Genomic DNA, 6,000 nt, shown 5'->3' with positions numbered 1-6,000 from the left:
CTCTGTTCTCTGTCATCCACCTGTTTGTTTTTGTTCAGTTTGACTTGTTCATCTATTTTGGTTTTTGTTTGTCTGTTAGTTTTTTATATGCCACATATGAGAAGGCTCTATTTTGAATCATTGCATTTGGTTCACTGTGGTGGAAAGTTTGATTAAGGAATTTATTTCAGAGGATGCTGTTGGCTGCTGTCAGGTAATACACTTACCAGGTCCCCATCCCTCATGGGCAGCCTGCTGGTAAGAAGGCCCTGTGAGCGGCTGATTGTCTGGAATCAGTACACCTGAGAGATGGTTGACCTCCGATGTCACCTATGCTGTCCCCTTGAATTAATCAACAAGCCTCACGAAGATAAATCCAATCCAGCTGTATTTTAAAATATCAAAAATGTAATTGTGTCTGACTTATAGATGCTTTTTCTGCTAGCGTTTGGATCAGAGCCATCACCGCAATATTGAATTTGCGTCAGGTTCGATAATTTATGTTAGGATTGTACTTATCGTTCCCTGCAAATGAAACCAAGGTCACCAATGCTTTAGGGATGCACACCGGGGCCGGGTTGCCCACCTGGCTGTGGGGTCAACATGCTGCGGTGCTCCCGACGCCACCAGGGACAGAGGCTGCGCTGGACACCTCCTGGGGTCTGCAGAAATCCCAATTGCAGAGCTGCCCGTCTCCACGGCCCCCAGGTCTACACACACATCGCGTATTGTCGCAGGTCTTCCCTTCAACACCCTCCTTCCTGAACCTACTCCAAGTGGGGGGTCTACATAGATTCCACCTTCTACAATCCTATAAACCTCGACGCCAGCCTCTCTCTTAAGCAGTTTGGTTTTTCTGGATGGCCCTTGATGGGAAATGACTGCGTTATAGCATTCTATTATCCTGGTCCTTTGAGTCTGGAGTTACACCTTAATCTGAACATATCCTGGTGGGTAACTTATGATGACTTGACCTTTTAGTTTTTGTTGTAACTGACACTAGGGCCCTCCAGGGAAGCTGAAGATGAAAAGTCACAGGAGACGAAGAGTTGCTGGATATTCCCTTGGCTTATCCATTTCATCTGAGGAAAGGTGAGGTTCAAGTACAGGAGGATGTTTGGATTCAGGTCTTCTTCTGTCGGCACCATTTCATCTCTAGAGACACAATGGACCAGGTCAACTCAAAGGTTGGACAAGCTCAGTTTGGATGTACTGGATGCTGGGAGCAGCCCCAGGATGGGCATTTGCTGGACAAGTTGGCCCCCTCATTCTTTAAGATAAGGGTTCAATGAGCTTCTTTTTGTAATTAAATATCAGCCATACTTTAAAAATAATAAACATCACCATTACCAATAATCCTCCAAATGACTTTCTCTTTTCTTGCCTTTGCCTCACAAGTTCACAGAGGTTTGCAGCCCAGGAGGGGCCATCCCTGGATCCCTCACTCTCCTGCGGGGTGGTCCTCTGAGCAGGTGAAAGGGACCACCCACCCTTGTTCCCTCAGCTCAGACTTCTCCGTGAATGGGCTCCCCAAGTCGGCCATTGTCCTGCTGTGTTATTCGGGAATCTTCCATTCTGCCCTAGAATAAGAGAAACAAGCAAATGAGGAAGCCGGATAAAGGTCAGTGTGGAAGCAGGTGATCCGTGAGTCACTTGAATTGAGTTGGATAAATTGAGCAGATCGTGTGCTGCTGCTGAAAACAGATGGGAAGGAATGGGAGGCCTGGGAGGCATCCATGTGCACGAGATCTGACGACCTCCGTTCCAGCCCCGTGTGTCCCTTGGCCAAAACACACGGATAACAGCCATGGTGGTGACAGGTCATTGCGAGCCACAGCTGCCGGTCAGGCACACTGGCCCCAACATTTCTCAGATGGAGTCACTGGGTGTCGGGTCCAGAGACCTCCCGTCCTCTGAGCCTCTGACTCTGGCCCTCATCACCACTCCATCAGCAGGAAAGGGATGTTGCCGAGGGTGTTGCCTACAGAGGATTCAGGGAGTGGGGTCCTTCTGGCCGACTGGCACCCTACCTAAAGCACAGGACTGAGCCCAACTCTTTCCTCTTGCATCTCGCTGTGTTTTTCATGACCTCACAGAGAGCTGCCCAGAAGTTACGTGGAGACCACCTTTGCATCAAGGAATTTCCTACACAACAGAGGTAACTGACAGGGACACCCTGGGTGATGGGGTCTGTTAGAAACACGTCCTGTCCACGATTCATATAATGAGCAAAGGGGATGGGGACCTGCATCAGAACTCAAGTCAGAGATGAGAGGCTCTGAGTTTCCATTCTCTGTGCCTCCATGAACTCATTCCATACGAACGCTCCCGATATAACGTGAAGTGAAAAAAAAGCAACTTGGATGGCACTCATTTTGTGAAACTACTTACACTAAAGATAAGCAATCATATTTACGTGTCTATTTATACATTCATGAAGCACTGTGTTCCAGGCATTAGGTTTGATGTTATAGCAGCATTTTTTTCTTTATAAATATTTAGCGAGCATTCATTGCTCTAAATAGACATGTATCAATGTATGTATAAACATGGAAGGATGCCAGAAGAAAATGCATCCAAATGGTAACAATGGGTCATGGGATTCTTAATAATGTTTTGTTTATTATTCATCTTTTGTATATTTTCAGGAATTTCCAAAAGCTAACAAGAATTGTTTTCTGATTTAACAAAAATCAGCATGATATTTCAAATATCCTTTGCAGCAAAAATCTTTATAGAAAGTCCAGAATGGGTTAGGAGCCAAACTCACACAACAGGAAGGTTTGATCTTTAAAAATGAAACAACCTCCAAGTGTCCTAGGAAGGTCCCATGCAGCACTTGACACAGTATCTTTCCCAAGGTGCATTGTCCCCATCACTCCACTCATGAATCTCCACGCCCATCACTCTGGTTCCTACATGTGGAAGTCTATGCTAGGTCCTTCTGCCAAGACATACAGAGATTTACACTGCATTTGGCTCAAATCTCTTTCTACATTTGAACAGGGTTGAAATTACTAGAAAATTAGTCAAGGTGCATCAACATCAGGCCATATACCTACAGTCAGCCCATCACCCACCAGTTCATGTCTTCCAAGGCAGCTTAGTTGGGTGCAGACCACTTGTCCAAAGAAGGCGGATGGGCTGGTCTCAGGCACTCACTGATGGAAAGAGTGGTTTCAGGAACCCCACATCTCTCCCTAGGTTCCCACCTAGGTCTGATTGCTGCTGACTCATCACCCGTAATCTTGGTGACTTAAAACAGCAGCAATCATTTTATTCTCTCATAGTGTCTATGGGTGGTTCTGGCTCAGGATCTCTTCTGGCCATAGTCAGTCACTGGCCGGAGCTGGAAAAACCTGGGGAACGCTGGGCACTGGAGCAGCTGGGGACCAGCTAGACATCTCCGCCCCCGTCTCTGCCCACATAGTTGCAGGGTTGCTGCACGTGGCCTCTTTACACGGGATGACTGGGGCGCCTTCCAGCATGGCGGCCTCAGGGCTCCAGCAGCAAGGAAGAGGCTGAGTTCCCTTTCATGAGCTGGCCTCAAAAGTCCCTTCACATTCCCTCTGCACACCCTAATGGCCAAAGTAGTCACCAAAGCCCTCCCAAAGCTAGGGGGCGGGATATAGCTCCACCTCTTGACCGGATGAGTGCCAAGATCACCTTGGAGAAGAGCCTGAGCCATGGGAGATGTGGCTGTGGGGGAGATGGAGATCCCTCGTTGGTGACACCCGTACCTTGTCTCCTCCTACTCATCCTCTGAGACCCAGCTGCATAGAGATTCCCCCTTGTGAGGCAGCTTTCTAGAACGTCCTCTCCAGCCTTGAGGGCTTGCTCCTCAGAGCTCCGGTACCCCATCCTGCACAAGTTCATTGCTCGCGAACCTCTTCGTGCTGGAGGAGTTCATGTCATTCTCCTCAGCAATCCTGTAAACTCCTTGAAGGTTGGGGACTGGGTCATTCATTTTCTCTTCCCTGTGTTACCTATTCAAAAATGTTTAAAATGACATTTGTAAAACTCTTTACCAGCATAGTCAGTGTAAAAGCCTTTTTTGGACATTTTTCTTTTCTCTTCCTGACTTTTAGTACAATGTATGAGTTGCAAAGATTGCCCCCTACCCCATAAAGAAGTGAAGAAGATAGATTGTCTTATACAGATTGAAGAAGATAACTAAAAGAAATGTGAGGAAAAAGAAAATCCAAGATTCCATACAAGGCTGAATTTCTCCACTCTAAAGCAAAATTCCAAATTTTGAACAGGGGTGGTCAGTACCAAAGACACAGATCATAACGTTAGCAGGACAATTTGAAATTACCTTAATTAAAGCGACACAAAATCTTCATCTCTGTTCTTTTTGATGTTGGGCTGACTTACCCTTTCACTTGTCTTTACAGTAATTGAAAGGAAATAAAATTCCCCTTAACAAGCTGTTTTTTTCCCCTTAACAAGCATAAGCTACAAACATTATTGATTTCACAACCACTGCAAAAATCAAAGAATACTTGCCTGTTTGTAACTGGAAATATTTATGTTTAGCTAACAATGGTTTTCATGGGAATGACAGGACATTCTAATCCGAGGAAAGATCGTGGAATTGACTTCTTTCTCCTTGTCTTCCACGAGCTGTAAATATTCACCTTTTTCGCATCGTTAATAGTGGGGGTACAGAGTTCTAATTAATGGGCTTTCTGATTAATTACACACTGTAAATGAAACTATATTCAACATCCTTCATAATAAAAACTCATCTGAAGAAAATTTGATTCTTCCTTGGTGATCAAGAAAGGTTCATAATTAAGAACAACCATTATGCAAACAGGTTTCAAAAATGTTTGGTTATTTGAACAATGACTTGGGCTCTGGATGAGTTGCTTCTAGTTGACAGATCCTTGAAAAACCATAGACATATTGTTCCAATTTTGGTCTGCTGAAAGATTATGCATTATTTATAGTTTGTCTTTAATTAGATATGCTTTATAAGAGTCACAACATTTTCCCTTTAGTTTTTCATAGTAATTATCAGTGAAGGGTCTGATGCATATTTGCCACAAGCATTATATTGTCATCATTTACTCTGGGAAGAGAAAGGAATTAGGAACAAAGGGAGTCTTTTTAGTAACCCATACCTCGGAAGTCTAATTTCTTCGAGTGTCTGTCACAGCCAGTGGTGGTTTCTTTGACCCTGACGTTATTATCAGACCCACCGGATCCCCGAACTGTCCAAAGCAGTGAGGGCTCCTAGGTCAGGCCATCCTGATTTCTCATTCCGTGATTGGAGCCCTTCTCTATCTGCTCTTCGTCTCCTCAGCCCAAGTTCCAAAGTGAAAGTGTCTTGTAGGTGTTTCCCATCAGTGCCCAAGATGCTGGAGATCTGGGCTCCACCACTGAGAGCTCTGGGGCTGGGGCACGTCACCCTGCTGTCCTGTCCAGTCTGCCTTCCAGAGTCATTGTGGGCAGTGAAATGTGATAACACCTAAACACTTAGAACGCAGTATTATTTCTCATCCATAGTAACGAGTCTTAAATAGACTTCCCCAGAAGTACACCCCGAGACAAGGACGAGGAGCAAGTGGCCTGTTAGGAGGTGGTCCAGGAAGCACGGGGTGCGGGGAGTGAGACAGGATACAGGAAGGGAGTCAGCACAGGTGCGTAGATAAGCAGGTGCAGCTGTGGGCAACCGGGGCTCGGTCCTGATGGGGACCTCTGAGAAACCAGGTAACACATGACTCAGAGATGCCCATCTGATGTTTGAAGAAGCCGGATTTTTATTCTCCAAGTCCTGTCTGTCGCTGGTTGGGAGCTGGTCCCAGGACACCAGGTCCCCAGCACTTCCGAACTGACCCACACGTGCGGCCTGTGGTCTTTGCACATCTGTGGTCTGCACACACCTGAACGAGCTCTCAGGTGCCTGTAGCAGGAAGCAGTGAGTGTGCATGGGAAGGCGAGTACCTGCATGGGCCCTGGAACCATCTGGAAGGTGCATCAACACACGGAATGCAGGGCGTCTGCCCCGAGGGT

This window comes from Balaenoptera musculus, chromosome 15 (genome assembly GCF_009873245.2).
Source record: "Balaenoptera musculus isolate JJ_BM4_2016_0621 chromosome 15, mBalMus1.pri.v3, whole genome shotgun sequence".
Classification (NCBI taxonomy): Eukaryota; Metazoa; Chordata; class Mammalia; order Artiodactyla; family Balaenopteridae; genus Balaenoptera; species Balaenoptera musculus.
This window is presented reverse-complemented; position numbering follows the sequence as displayed.